General features: G+C 38.9%; 1 protein-coding gene across 1 annotated transcript in view; it reads right to left on the bottom strand.

Annotated features, from left to right (window-relative positions):
* lrfn1 (leucine rich repeat and fibronectin type III domain containing 1) overlaps positions 1–11,161 on the bottom strand; it is a 160,242-nt gene extending 149,081 nt beyond the window's left edge. Inside the window, exon 1 of the mRNA XM_080888646.1 lies at positions 9,965–11,161. The gene's annotated coding sequence lies outside the window, so the exon portion shown is untranslated. The remainder of the gene's footprint in view (positions 1–9,964) is intronic.
* Positions 11,162–16,683: the final 5,522 nt, after the last annotated feature.

Raw genomic sequence — 16,683 nt, 5'->3', positions numbered from 1 at the left:
AGTTTGATCATTTCCAATAAATAACATCATTAATGTCTGAGTGTATTTAAAATAAGACTGAATTTAAATGAATTTCCTTTAGATGTTTGTGTTTTTTTAATGACTGGACTCCACTATTCTTACAGTCACATTCAGAGGATTATTCTTTAAAGCATAGATACTCTTTGGTTCAACGGGAGGCCTTTTTATGTGCAAATATTTTGCCTGTCACTGCTGCTTTTTGGTCTTACGCCAAAGAGCATCCTGGCATAAATTCCACTTTAACCCCTGACACCTATAATAAGTTGTCCTTCCACAAACCTTAAACACAAAGATTGTGCTGTTATAGGCTGTTCTATACTATATTTGGCTGAGCTGCACTTTGTTTAGCGGTAACTATGCAAAGGAAGCGTACACTTGAGCCACTTAAGATGAGGCTTTGTTCCAAAAGAAATAAAATTCTTTGAGGTACTCTTAGTGCCCTACTAAAGGATAGAAATGTCCTTGAAAAGGTTTTGACAGAAATACTCTTTGTTATTTTTATTTTTATTTTTAACTTTTCCACAGATGCAAGTTTTGGTTTTCCAAAAGATTACTATGGGATGAGTAAAACTTACTACTGTTGTGTTTATAGTCTCAAGAATCACTATCCAAAGTTAGTCATGCCAATATGTACAAATAAACAAAAGCAGGTTAATACACTAGAGTGGCAGAGACGCCAAGGATAAATGGAAGAGTATCTAGACAACAGGCACAAACATTTATAAACATTTTGGGGCATTTGGAGGAATTACTAAAGCTTTATACAATCATCATATGGTTTAAATTCAAAGTAAAATACTAGGACCAATAAATGGTCAAAGAACTCCCAAATTATACTCAGGAATGTGACAGAATGAGGTAAACTCACAAGAATCTGAATGCCTACTAGAAAATGTTTGATTTTTGAGTGCAGTGTTGAGCCCTTTTCTGAAAATGAAATGATCAAAGAAAAAGGAGGTAGAGGATCTGTTCTCAGCTGCATAAAACAAAAATTAATTGTGAACTAGAAAGATTTGCATTTCCTGCGAAAATGCAGTGTGGATGCTTTAAAGCTGAAGCTGTATGCAAAAACTAGCTGAAAAAGCTGAAAAGTTGCAGAAATTGTAAAAACTTTGCAGAAGCAAAGGAACTTTGCTAAAATGGAATAACTTAGCAGAACTGCAATATCTTAGAGGAAACATAATACTTGGCAGAAATACAATAGCATAGCAGAACTTAGCAGAAATATTGTAACTTACCAGAAACATGATAACTTCTCAAAAATACAAGAATTTAGGAGAAATAGTATAAGATAACAGAAAGAATATATTTAGCCAAAAATACTTAAGCATTACAGAAACACTATGATTTAGAAAAATAGTACAACAGAGCAGAAATACTGTGATTTACCAGAGACACTGTGATGAACTATGAATATTGTAATTTTAAATCAATACTATGTTTTAGCACAAATACTATAATTTGACAGAAATACTATATTTAGCACAAATCTTATAAAATAGCAGAAATAGTATGATTTAGCACAATAGTAATAACTTAAACAGAAAAATTGGAAAAGCAAAATGGACAGCTGAAAAAATGCTGAACATGCTAAGGGTCCCTCAAATATACTTGTTAAATGAAAAAAATTGGCAAAAAAAAATATAACAGCCACACAATCACAAATATGGACACATATGGAAACACACATGCACAGAGAGAGACACACACAAGATCCAATTCAGTCAACCAGTCTAAATATATTGAATTTGAATCTTACAATGAGATCATCCCATAAAAAGGCTTCCCCTCTCTCTCTCTCTCTCTCTCTCACACACACACACACACACACACACACACACACACACACACACACACACACACACACACACACACACACACACACACACACACACACACAAGTAAGTTTCTAGCTCAGTCAAGCAGCCTTGGAGCTGCTGAATTTGAATCCACCAATCAGAGAGCCTGTGCACTTTTTCCCGCCAAAACAGGTGCATGCAGCACAGAGAGACACAGGATTTTTGCAGTCTATTTCCCATAATGACGACTCCCCTCAAACAAATGACCATAATTTCCTAACCGTAGGGGCTAGAACGGTCATTCTTACACCGTTTTGTTCAGAAGAGATGGGGGAATCTTAAAGTGTTGACAATTTATCATTAAAATATGAAATATTAAAGATAATTGACTTCTAATGCACCATAACTGAGTAGAGCAAAGCAAAAACTGCCTTGACTTGCCCTCAAACAACGCTTTCTAACTCTAAATCTATTTGGAGTATCAATATCATTCTTTCACCGTAAGAGACAGCAGGCTTTGGTGAACAATCATGGAAATTTTCAGGTCTCTGTGGAAATCCATTAAAAAGATATGACGAGAGAAAAAAGTGGTTCATTTCCAGAGTTTGAAATCTGAAGAAATCTGAGCGAAGGACGAATTTCCTACCCTCAAACAAGTCTAACTCATCTCAGAACAGTAATAGGTGAGAAAATAATTCTTGAATTGTGAGCGTCAGGAGTGTCTGAAGATATACCGGGACAAGCCTTATGTCTTAACTTTGCTTCGTTAAGGAGATATGACGATTCGAATATGCCTCTCATTACAGAAATCAAGCGGTGATTTTGAACAAGCTCTCCATTGACTTTCTATGGAGAGCTTTGCGACTTTGTGTTGGTCTGAGGAGATTTGCCAAAATTCTATAAATCTCACAACAATGATAGTGACATTTTCGGAAAGCCAGCAAAAATACCTACGTTTTGATGTATAATTTGTGAAAGTTGAGTGAAAATTGAGCAAGTAGCAGGAAGTTGTTCGGACATGAAGAGAAGACTGCAAAACCTTCAGTGGCACACTGGAAGCCAAGTGCATAGCAACCATAACAACGCATGTATTTTGTGAAAAATCACAATTGTGCAACTGAAAACTTTAAGAGGCATAAAAGTAAAACGGTAAAAGATTTGAAAAAGCTGATTTATACCTGAATAGCCCAATAATTTGAGAACATTTTAAAGTTTGAATGGTTGTTCTACGTGAAAATATGAGGAAGTAGTTAAGTTTCAGAAACAAGCAAATTTTAGCAGAATTGCAGAAGTTTCCCATTCATTTCAATGGGACAAATTAAGCTTAATATTTTAAAAAGTATAATAGTGAAAAATACCAAAAGACATAGCACACATTAGCAGAAATAGCAGAATAGTTTAAAATTTGAACGGTGAAAATCGGCTGAAAATTGCGGAAGTAGTTAAGTGCCAAAAAGTGTACGGAAGTCCCAAGAGGAACTCAATAGTGTGGATGCTTAAAGCATCCACACAATGATGGTGGAACCGCTTCAGAAATATCTTCGAAAACAACCGGGGAAAAAAGGCTTTTCAGAAAAAAACTGTTTTGCACACTGTTTGTAAAATGTTCAATTGTGGCACTAGTGGGATTTAAAGTCACAGTTTGATACAAAGAGAACAAAACATGTCATCTTCTATTATTAAACAGAGTTAGGGTCAACTGATATTTTTTTTGCATAAAATAATGGACAATGTGCGTTTTATGTATATTGTATTGTATGTTGTATATGCGTCAATTCTCAGTCACAAGTTTATGTTTTTATTCTTTAGCCTACATATATAACTTGCTTGAGTACTGCTTTAGTTTTACCTTGTAAGGCATGCCTAACATCTGCTCCTGACAAATAGCAGATAGCTGTAACCACAGAAAGACAGAATTGGTGCTGATTCACCCAACAACAAAAAAACCCTAGCGCTATACCATGTAAATTACAATATGCTATTCTGTGCTACACACAGCAGGATCAATCATCTAGTACATGCAACACATGAATGCATGTGACACGTGAAGATTTAATGCTCTGCAGGCTTTAAATGGCCCACTAAACAGTCATTTGGTTTCATGGGAAAAGCTGGGTATCTTCCAGAGATAGAAAAATCAGTCACAAGAAAGGAGCACATGAGGATTACCAAAATTAAGTTGCTGAAAATAACTCTCTGTTGGAATCAGTACAGCAGCAAATCGTCTTGTAATTAACAGGTGAACTTCAGTGAATAATTTGGAAAGGATGGAAAGACCCCATAATGTTGGTTTGAGGAATAGATGTCCTCGGCTAGAGATTACACTCGGTGTCAGCAAGACACTATTTAACTGTCCTTCTGCTCATGTATGTGCAACAATGTGATGATCAAAGTGTTATACTGCTTACTTGAAGAAAAGCAGGGCCAAATAAATCGACCACACTGCGCAGAAACTTTAGAAAGCAGACTATGATAAGTCTTTCTTTCGCACATTCTTGACAGTTCGTTTTTAAAGGCACATAAATAAATAAAAAAAGTCAGACATAAAAGCAGGTATTGTAAATATTTAACCTACAAACAACATAAGGAAACTCTCAGAAACCAATGATCAATAATTATTTGGGCAGCAATTCTGCCTTGCTGTACATTCAATCTATTCTGCTGGGAATGCTCTCTGTATTTCAGCGTTATAAAGCTTTCAAGGATCTCAAAGATTTAAACAGCAATAAGCTGCAGTTTTACACAAATATAGTGCACCACACCTTGAAAAAAAAACCTGCTACGTTGATTTTTTGTTTCACACAAAAAGCCCAAGGCGGTAAATTATCAGTTTGTGGATCGTGTGCATATTAAATAAATATCAAATAACACATTCACCAAAGAGTGCAGCAAAGTAAAACTTATTTCATGGAGTCAGGCCAAATTCGTGATGTTCTGCTGCTGTTTCTTTGAGCTAATATAGTTTCCATCTCGTTTAAGCAGTGCTTTTGTTTGATGATCTCTCCTAGTTAGATGCGGCAATAGTCCTGTGAATTTCTGCTTGCAGACAACAAGACTAAGAAGAGATTTAGTCAAGGTGAGCTGGATTTTTCTGCTGTTGTTTGTCAGCTATTAAAGCATGAAATCAAGATGTGTGACCGTAAATCTCTCAAAACTCAGAAAGCACTTTAAGTATTAAAAAGGGGGGGAAATGAAAGAAACTAGATTTATGCTATTTCTTATTTTGCACATTATCAAAGCGCATGAAGAGAACCTTATTCACCACCCACATCTGTCCTGGAACAGCATGCAAAGAAACTTGGAAAAGACAACTAGAAGAAAATATGGTCAGTGACAAGATATTTTTCACAGAATCCTTGTTTTGTTGCACTGGCTCTTAACCGATCACTTCACCAGAACAGTTAATGCTTTTGTAGTGTTCCAGCCTTTAATAGGCAGCACAGCCACACATCTCCAGTGAGGCTGGTGCAGGCTGATGAAGAGCACACCATACGACTTTCTGACAAACAAATCAATAAGTAAGCAGCGAATGATCTCTCATCACAGTGGCATATTCGGGAGGAGTAATTCGTCTTTTTCCTAATGCATCATCGGTCAAGATTGAATAGTGCATTAAAGGCACTAAATTTTGGCCAGTGTTTCTGAGTTCAGAGGAGAAAGTCTTAACAGGACCAGCAAGACCTGTGTTAGTAGGCACAGCACAATAATATATTGTCCTTATGCATTATTTAATGGCACTGTGGGGATGATAGTGTTTGTGCACATTTCAAATTCTGTATGAGAGCATGTAGCTCCCTTAATTGGCTTGCTCAAGAGAGCCAAAGTGAAATGCTGTTCTAGTAGAAGATATTGATCAATAGGACCAGATGCAGCTGCTGAAAGCATTATCTAAATCAATGTCACCTTCAGGTAAACAGCTCCATAGTAGGTTATAAGCATTTTTCCAATTGAAGGATTTGGCTGCTCCAGACAGGTGGAATATGCTATGCTTGGATTATAACTGCTGCATACCACTGGGATCAGCTTGACCATATTCATCCACAATATTCCTGAAGGAATTGGCTCTCTCACCACCTTATGAATTCTTTTATGAATCTGTATGCCTCTGCTAGACAGTTAGCCACCCTCAAAATGACTATCCACTGCTTCCCTCTATATCACAACCCACAGTATCTTCTCCCTTGCACCTTGTTACTACATTTTGCATGTTACAGAGCACAAAGCAGGTCAGTCTTTAACAACCAGAGCCTCTTGTACCTACCCTTTTCATCAGTTATTTGTCAGAAAAAAACATCGGCAATGTTAACAAGTGCACTGCAGACACAGATTCACACTCCTTGACAATAAATGACAGCTCTTCTTATTGAGACTTACTACGCAGATGCGAGAGGCTAAAAGCCTTCAGGGTAAAACGAGAATTGCCGCAATCATGACTTCCAAAGGTTACCAAGTCAGAAAACAAATGCTCTTAAGAGATATCCAAAAATGACCAAGTGCAAAAGCTACAAAGTCTTGCTACTCTGACTTTGGCACCTTTAAATTGAGCTTTTGAAATGCTTTAGCCAGTTTTCACCTGCTCTGCTTTTAAAGGACTTTTTTTTTTCAAATTCAATCTACTAACTTTTGATTGTGATGTATTTTTAGTCACACAACTAAAGTAAAAAAAAAAAAAAACTAACTTAGCAAATAAGAGACTATATGTGCTGCTTGTCCTTTTCACAATCACAGGGGACACATCCCAGCATGCAACAGCAGATTCACAGAGTACATTTTGGACAGGTCAAACGTCTAAGCTACTAAAGTCACATTCACCTTCAAACAGGTAGTGTTTAAATCTTGCTTGTTGCATGCAGACAAACCCAGGAGTTAGGACCTTCTTGTAGTGAAGGAACATCAGCTTTCTGCACAAAAACCTGTTTTGTGTCCTCAACACACTGCAGCATAATACACCGTGTGCTGATGAGCAAAAAAGAAGTAATGTCTATGGAATAAATTATACATCTAAAATAAGCACCAAAAGCTGTTTAACAACTTACTGCAGTGGGCATTAAGTTTAATATGTTTTTTTGCTCTTGTATTTTCTCCCTGTTGAAATCCATCATGCCGCAAAGTTCAAAAGTGTTTTATGCATCTCAAGGCCTGTATGTTATTTACCTGCGTTTCCTCCTTTGAGAGCCCCACTGCTTTTTTTGTCACTTTGTTACTCGCTCAAATATAAAATCCAAGAGCAGCTCTAGTTTAATTGCTTCAGTGCTTTGGTGGCTACTCCTTTGATCTTTGTGGCTAGTTGTAATTATGCCATTTCTCGAACCTTTTTCATGCATCTCGAGTGCTAAATAACTTGACTTGCCTTGGGAGAAACATCTATCTCATTCTTTTGACCAATAACAACTTAATTGGTACTTTTCTTTACTGGTTCTTTTCTGCATGCAAAATCCAAACTTTAAGAAAAATGATCAAGAGGGTAGAGGAGTTTTCTCTAACTCTCTGACACCATTTATTTCTCTCGAGATATACACAATATTATCCCCAAAAACTTTTCTTGCTCTTTGTTTCCTTAAATAAAATGTAACGATACTGCTATTTTTTTTGTCGAAAAACGTGTTAGTCAATGCTGGAATCAGCCCACAATATCATATGTCTCCATGATACGGTACATAACTGTGGAAAGAAATGACTAAAATCATGCCAAAAGTCACTACTTGCGCCACTATTTTAACTCTTCGATTGATAGCTTAGAGTATCTTGGAAAAAGTAATCTTTTCAGCAAATGTGTGCATTTTGAAAATGTCAAGCTGAGAACATGACTCACTGTAAAGGGCTATTTTAATATACCTTGTATAGAGAACAAATACATGTCTGCCCTATACAGTCTTTTATAGTCCTGAATACAGATCAATAGCTTGTGTTTGCTCTCATTCCTGCAGTGGCTGATAACCCACCACTGGTCCTGATTTCATAATGCTAACACATGACACCAGCACCATGAGCAGCTGCTGTAACACAATGCAACAGAATGGCAAGGCAGAGAGACCTCATTAATCTAACCTCTCAGCCTGCATATAGCAACCTAGAAAGCAAAATAGTAATAAAAAAAAAACAAAAAACTCAGCACACATGTCACTGTAACTTTCTTTTTATGGCATTACCTGCTGAGATATTAATTTGTTCTGCAGCAGTTTACTGCCTGCATTAGCATTGCTGAACATGGAAGTGTTGGCAATAATGCATGATAATGATAATGACCATCCTGTCTGATTTCATTAGGCAAACACATGACAGCAAATGCTCTGAGCTTCTGCTGTAACATCCTGCAACACGCTGACAAGTAAACTGACAAGACATGATCATCACCACTTACTGCAACGCACACAGCTAGTAAAAAAGGCATTTAAATACATAAGAACCCTGCTTCATGCACTGCTAATTCAAATCACAAATCCTATGAAGCTCAAGGGTATCAACCCTCCAAAGAAGAAACCTCATTAACCTCTGATAAAGGAGACTTCTCAAGTCTCTTATGTCAAAACTTGTATGATGCACAGTTTTAACCAAACATCATTTCAATTTGCTTTTTGCCAAAAAACACAGGGTTAAATCTTTACTTCAAACTAAACAATAAGAGTGAGTCAAGCCCTTAAGACAGCTGTTTGTGCTCTTCTTACAATAAAAGCCTTACATGACAAATACAGTACAGTATTTTATTGCCTTTAGTCATCTGTCAGACTATGGTATAATTCCTTTATGACAACTGTTATTTTTTCACTTTACTGCAGTTGACAGCCGTGAAAAAGGTGGGTGCTCTGTCATGTAGGAACATACATGCTAAAGGAGGGTGTATACCATAGATACAGCTGGCAGTCAGTGTTTTCCAATAGCACTGCAAGCTGCAGTAACACTCACTGCCTGCCCTAATGTAGCCACACAGCTGTCCAATGTCTACATGTATCCCAGGGGAAGTCTTAGAAGGTATTGTGTGGATTAAGCGGGGCTATACGAGGAATGTTCACTTGACTTTAGTGAAAGATATTGACAATTTAACCCCACCTCAATCTAACTGATTTACAACCTCTATACCTCCATGCAGGCATCGTGAGTTCTCAATTTTCCTGCAAGCTGTAAGTGATGTCCTCTGAGTGATAAATAGATATTTCAGGGACAAATGCTGACCTCTGAAGCAAAAATTGGGATAGCCACTCCATTGAGTCTAAAAAGTCAGTGATTATAAAGTAACTGGAAAATGATGAGAGGGGCTGAAAATTCCAGCTGCAACCATTATAGGCAGAATTCACTCACAGTGCCCATGAGATCATTAGAATGCTGCATCAGTGCTTCTGTATCCCTTCATCATTTCTAAACCTGATTAGCTGATTTGCCAAAACAAAGGTCAGGAGTAGAATAATATACAGTGCACACATCCTGAAAAGGCCTCTACTCATTATACAAATTCATCATCTGGCCGAATGTTTTTTAAACTTGCAAGTTAACAATGCAGTTATAAGTTTCCTGATGGTTCAGGCTCTGTGGCTCCAGTGTAAGACGGTCCACTCTCTGAGCAATCAGTGCAATTTACCCTGATGGGAGAATTCCAGCAGCTGCTGCTAATTTATGAAAACTCTTGGTCTCTGAGTGGTGCTGATGCAGACACACCCGGGCCATTTCCACACGCGCTTCTGTCTGTGGGAATTCAACTCTTGTGTCACTGTTTAACCGTCTTCATTGCAGTTAGGAGCTCTGTCAGCCCTATGACAGAGCTGTTGTGAGCCCATCGGACTCAGTCTATCAGATATAACAGCACTAACAACCACGTGAGAACTGGATATCTCAAGTAACATGAAGACATCTCTGCCAGACAGGTTTATACCATATTATCCAGCAGACTACTGTGAATAGCCTAGAAAGACTTGCACATTATGCATCAAGATACATAAATGATTAGATAGATAGATAGATAGATAGATAGATAGATAGATAGATAGATAGATAGATAGATAGATAGATACCGGAGGCCTATTATTCTATATTTAGTTTGCACAATCCATGCCGCACATCAGAGATCTGGACACCATTTCACATTGCACCCACGTATGTGTCACAGCTGCAAAAGTCTAATTTACATTTCTCACCAAGTCTGAGAGACTTACCAGAAGTGGAACTGGGACTAATATAGCAGAAGCCAAAGGCTTGATCCCAATGCACATGATTTCGCTGTCCACACACTTGTCTCAGCGGATAAATTCACAACGAAACTCGGATGGCGACGAGAGTTCATTTATTCCAAATTCAGGTGTAAAACCCTTCTTGTTACGCTGGTCAGGCTTGTGCTGCAAAAATCCAAGGGACCCAATGAGCGACAATCTGCTGCTTAAGTGTCATCAACAAGAGACAGTCCTTCCCAGTTACCTGCATCGGGATAAAACCCCACCTAAAATCCCAGTACGATCCGATTAGGGCTCGAAGGCAGGCAGAATATAATTAGGTTGAAATCTCTGAATCCAGAAGCTCAGGGGGGTCCGAGTGTTGCGTCCGAGCCGTCTTCAAATGGGTTAAAGCGTGAGTACGTGGTCGTAGCAGGTCCCCCGCATACGGGTTTGTAACGCGGAGGAACGATGGATTAAATTTCCAATAAATCTCACGCCTGTGATGAATTGCAGTACAGATGGTGTCGGGATGGAGAACTGCAGCATGGGGCTCTTTTTGAAGCGATAGGTTGCACTCCTGAAAAAAAAGAAAAAAAAGAAGCCTCACACGGTTGAAGGTTGGCGTCAAATTCGGGCTTCAAGTCAATCAAAAACAGCAAAGGTCGGAAAAGTCTCCACCAACACCGGGTTTCTGTTAATTACAGCACTACAGCGCACTTATCGTGCCTAATTTCCTGACATGTATTTACCTTCACTGTAGACGTTTGTTGCCATAACTTCCCCTATCTGAAGCGCAATGAAGGAATCCCACCCATGCACTGATACTGTTTTTTCTCGCTCTCTCTCTTTCTCCTCTAACACTATGCGTACCCATGCGAGCAATTAGTTTTCATACACGACTTGGTCCGTCCGCTCTTTCTACAAAGCAATGCGGTCGATTTCTTCGGGCGGGATGTGGCAGGAAATCTTGCTGTGTCCCAGAGAACAGGCAACCTTTGAAAATGCGCCTCTACTCTTCATGCAGGCGTCCACCTGCGTAACACGAGCCCGCTATAAAAGAATACATTTGGTCACGCCATGATGTCTGGAGCAGAGCAGAGCCAAGTGGCCAGTGGACAAATTCTTGATATCAGAGGAAACGACTGACACCTTTCATGGACAGTGCAGCACTGCAGCAATGTGATGTCATTTGAGCTCCATTTAAAGCAAATACACGAAACACTGGAGGCTTTTCTTTTTCTGTGGTGGTGAGGAGAAGCAAATGTTTCAACATGAAGGTGGCTTGAAATAGAGAGGGGGTGCTGTGGGCTGTTTGTGATACTCCGGGATGGGCTGGTATCTCATGGTCCAGCACAACAAGATACTGCAACAGTGGACCGGAGGAGAGAGCCCTGAGGGAGGGGATTGAGGAGGTGTTGGATCATTGCTGCACTTAAAAAAAAATCACACTCGCTCTCCTTATAGGCAGTAGGAGGTGTTCAGTGTCTTGCATTTGGGCTCTAAAGAATACTTCTAACCCTCTATACCTTTATTTTTTTATTTGTATCCTTCTCAGTCTTGAACGGGCATGATAATAAGTAAAAACATGAATTCACTGACCGCCCACACACATGTCCCAGACAGCACCTACTGCTTTGCTTTCCAGTTGGGACAAACACCCCTCTTAGCCCAGATCAGCAGAAATTGGATATCCAGCCTATAGAAAAATAACATGAACATCCTCCCACCAGTAAAAAAACAATAGTTAATCCTCTCAGAGTTGCAAAAGAAAGCCAAAGACAGCCCATTCGACATAAAGCCATCATGTTTTCCAGTGTTCTTTTTTGTCTGTGTTCATCCCCCAAGAGCATTGTCTGCTTGCATGGAGGCTGCATGACATCATGAAACAAGGAATTACTGTAAGATGGACTTGGCAGTTCCTGTAAAATCCTATTGATTTAGCTGCAGGAGCATCACATGTGCTGCACAGACTTGGACACATTATACATTAAATGTTGGCTGTTAAATACCTGGCATTCAAGACCTCAGAGGAGGAGATTCACCTTTAAAGCAGATTTAAGTGTCTTCTGCAGGCTGAATTGATTAACCAAATAAAACTATCCCATCACATAAGAAAATTTAAGATACAATGAAAGTATCTCACATAACAGGCCCCAAATGTACAACTATAATAATGTGGAAATGACAAGAAAGAAAAGTATGAGAAAGAAAAGTACAATAAATAACAAGGTTAATTCTCACAGAGTACTAAAGACACCTGGAATGTCTTGAGCATTAGAACAGTGAATCTCCACACTTATTCTTTTTCTTGGCTTCAGCTGCACGTTTTATCATCTTTGTTTGGGTACTGCAACATGACAGGTGTCACAATTATCTGACTCAAAACAAGAGCATCAGCCTGTTTTAATTAAAGGGCAGTTCAAAATGGGTGGGACACCTCCAGGGTGTTTTATATGGAAGAGTGAGATGTAACACAAGCTCACTTTGGAAGACACTATACCTACAGGGTTGTTGTATTTGCTGCCTTCCCGATTTCTTTTTCTCTTTTTCTTTTTTTATATTTCTCATGTAAATGTTTCAGATATTTTAATATTACACTAAGATAACCTGAGTAAATATAAAGTGCAGTTTTTAAACGATGATTTCCTGTATTAAGGAGAAAAAAATACCTTTCCAAACCTACCTGGCCCTACGTGAAAAAGTAACAGCTCTCCCTTTTCAAATCATGAATGAACTGCAATTAACCACATTAGTTGAAAAGCTGAGTTCAGTTTCTCTAGCCATTCATAGGCCTGATTTCTTTCAGACCTGCGGAACAAAGAAATCACTTAAATAGACAAAGTGTCTGCCAAAGTGAATTAGGCTGAAATATCTCAAAAAGCAACACATTATGAAACAATCAATTAGAATCATTGACTTCTACCAGTCTGGTAAGGGTTGCAAAACTCCAGTGTACTACGGGCATTATCCACAAGTGGAGAAAACATAGAACAGGAGTGAACCTTCTCAAGAGGGGCTGGCCTACCAAAATTACTAACAAAAATCTTAAAAACATCTTACACAAGACTTTTGGGAAACTAGTCTACAGAGTGATGAGACAGAAGCTGAACTTCTTGGGAGGTTTGACTCTGGTTACAGCTAGCATAATATTAACACAGCATTTCATAAAAAACAAAACATCATATACACAGTCAGACATGGTGGTGGTAGTGTGATGGTCCGGGAATGGCTGCTTTGATGCTTCAGGAGCTGCAGGACTTACTGTAACTAATGGTACCGTGAATTCGGCTCAAGCGTAGAGTTGGTAACACTAAAGTATATTTGTTGATCTGAAATATCTAGAATCTGACAAATATGGAAAAAAAAACAAAAAACCCCCCAAAACATTTGTCACAGTGCTGCATATAAGTGTAACTCAGTTAATATCAATAAAACAGTTATATTTGAAAGGTGGGAAACAATATGAATTCAGATTCTCACACATCTTTAAACTAATTTTGTGCCCTCTGAACAGATGCCAGTCTTTCAGAATATCATTGTGTTTTAGTATGCGCTGGAGCATTTTGGTTTTATGATATGATTTCTCTCAGCTCTGTCTGAACGAGGTGGGTGAGTACATAAGACACAAGCAGCAAATACTGATGGAAACTGAAAAAGAGCCACGAAGGAAGACAATCTGCTATTTATATCAGGCTGCACTCCATGGGGCAAAGCTCCCTCTTGCAGTAATGCACTCTAAAAGTGATTGATTAGTGTGTTATTGAGATATTGTCCATCTTAACGTTCCTCTCTTGCCAAAGTGATGAAATTACCGCACACTAGTCTGTGAAAGCATAATAGCAGATTAGGTCAGTGTGAGCCATCCACTCTAATCAGGAAACTTGACATTCCCTAAAATGGTAAACATGAGTGGGGGGTCTTCACTTAGATCCCGAATGTACCACCCAGCCACTAATACCCTTAGACAGCGTGCTTAATGACTTGGAATATTTTACTGAGGTTCTTTAATTTAGATTCAACCATACATGGTCTCTGTACGTGCACATCTGAAAATGTCATTTCCAACACAACACAGTTGCCCTTTGTTTGAACAAATTGTGCAGATCACTTTCCATATGGACAGTAAAACACTCACACTCACTAGCTGAGCCCAGACAATCTAAAGTGTGATGCGCCATCAGTTTAGCACGTCAGAGAAATGTCGCGTGTGTATGTGTATCTGAAATTGGGAATAAAGTTGGTGCATTGACAGAGACAATAAAACTCTATCCTCTGGAACAGCAACATCATTACAGAGCAGTACATCCAGTGCAGATTAGAGCAGTCTTGTTTATACCACTGAATCACCCTGTACATTAGTGCCCTCGCTCACAGTGCAAAAAGTTCCTCTTAATGTGCTTTAAACCCTCCATCACATCATCAAAAGCGGAAACACTGTAGATGGGATTTCCACTATAAGGTCTCTAACAAGAGCAGTGCTTTGTTAGCATGGTATAAAAAAAGGAAAAAGAAAGGGAATAAAAAACAGACATCAGCAGGAGGCTGACTGTTTCAGCAGATGTCACCCTGCTAGAATTACATAGATAATAGACACGAACAGGTGACAAATTAAAGGCAAAGCCAACATAGTCTGGCCAAGATATTTTCACAATCCGTGCTTTAATGATGGTAGTGGTGAGCGCTGCAACACATTCGTCTACAATCTATTGGTGTTCAACCTGGTTGTGATATCGTGGCTGTGAAGGCCATAGTATGTGATTTACATTATTTTCACACCAATCAAATCATTCAGTGAGCCCTCGTGCCCTGTGGGTGGTGAAACTGTCATCCTAGAAAAGAGTTCTCTCGTCAAGATGATCCATTATGACATAAAGGCGATCTCCAGAACAACCTTCTACTGCAGTGACTCTTCCCTCACAGATCCCTTTACTGTAGGGGTCAAGGGTTCAGATTTTTCTTTCAGAATTGCATCTATATGGAGCTCTCAGTGCTCCTTTGTTTTATTCAAGCATGTTTATCCTCTGACCCACACACACACACACAAAAAGAAAGAAATGATGCTTTAAAATACTCCTCTTTTCAGCTTCAGTAAAAAAATTATGTATAGTGTATGTTACATAGAACATGTAGCACAAACATCCGGCATCATCTGCATTTGCTGTTTGATCAGCGTGTAAATAACGAGTCATTCTCATAGCATCTGTGTCACAAATGACATAAACATTATACATTATTCAGGTTGCATAGCAAGTACAATCGTGCTTTCATGTTTCGTACTGTACTGCATGTCAGCCTTGGCTTGCTCTACTTTAAATTAAACAAGTGCTGCTTTTGGCAGAAATGTTGAGGACTCTTAAGTGTGTTCGTGTGTGAGAAATCTTAAAGATAGACGTAGGCCATCTGGATAAGTGTGAGGTGCAGTTCACTCAGAAGCGGTCCTTCGGGTGGGTCTTTATGGCTGAAAATCTTAAAAGAATCCTGCTGCTCTTCAGAAACAGAAGACAAAGCTTTAAGATGAAAGAGTTTCACTTGTGAAGGCTTTCATCAGTGTTATATATAATTAATTCCCAGGGACATGTAGAACAGCCACTTAGATGCAAGTATTCGAAAACATTAAAAATCATATCACCAAGTGTAATTAAGGATCTGACACAGTACCATATCAAAACAGCTAGAGGATATGCTTAAAAATCAGGTCCCCCCACTTATTCATCTCAGGTTAAGACTTTTTAAAAAGGAAAGATCCAGGAGGTCATCCTCTTTCTTTTCTGATGAAATTTAAATCACTTCCTCCTAGACCAAGAGACACCTTCTCAGTGGCGAAAAATAAAGCAGACATGGGATGTCTGGCCTCTTTAAAGTGGCTTACTACATGACTTTTGACACACTCTTCCCTAATGGAGCTACTACACTCAGTAATTCAGTTTTTTCAAAAAGCACTCTGTTTCTCTTTCCACAAGGATATGAAATCATCCATCACACATGTTGTTTTAGAGTTAATGAATCTCAGCACGCTTGCAGTCTCAGAAATGTTTTCCATATATTTTTTGTATATGGTCATTTTAAGGTGATAGACCTTTTGGATGTTGCTGAATATCAAATGTCTGTTATGATCCAGACGGATGTTTTTTTTCTCTCGCTCTTTCTCCCCGTCTCCAGCTCGTCTCCTTTGCTGCTCCGAGGGGGGAGTTTGGGCTGGTCACACCTTGGGCCCTGCACCTCTAGAGTCTGTCTGGAGTCTGGTTTTCCACTCTTCAGCCAGTGCACCTATTTGCTATTAGTTCATTACCTCCCTGTATGTAAGGACCAATTTGAGCCTTCACTCATCTGGTCATCTCTGATGTTTGTTTCAATTCCTAGTTAAATATTTTTTCTGTCTTTCCCTCTCAAAAATTTTCCAAGCCAGCTGAAGCTCTCACCCAAAAGAAATAGTCACCTGCAATCCTACGCTGATCTGTTCCTGCAGAAAGAAAATTTGTTTTCACTTACCTGAAACTCACCTGACTTCACTGCTTCCTTTACTTTCTGGAAAAACTCCAGCCTGCTACTGTCCTTGAAAAGGAATCAGGTAAGAACTCACATCAAAATCACAGCACAATATCCCTCACCATAACAAATCTTTCTTCTCTCTGAGATTCTTGTTTAGTGAATAGACATTCACCTTAGATTCTCCTGCCTCCAGACCCTTCCCCAATTGATCTGAATTTCATTAAAATAAACCT

Source organism: Rhamphochromis sp. 'chilingali', assembly GCF_963969265.1.
Source record: "Rhamphochromis sp. 'chilingali' genome assembly, chromosome: 8".
Lineage (NCBI taxonomy): Eukaryota > Metazoa > Chordata > Actinopteri > Cichliformes > Cichlidae > Rhamphochromis > Rhamphochromis sp. 'chilingali'.
This window is presented reverse-complemented; position numbering and strand designations above follow the sequence as displayed.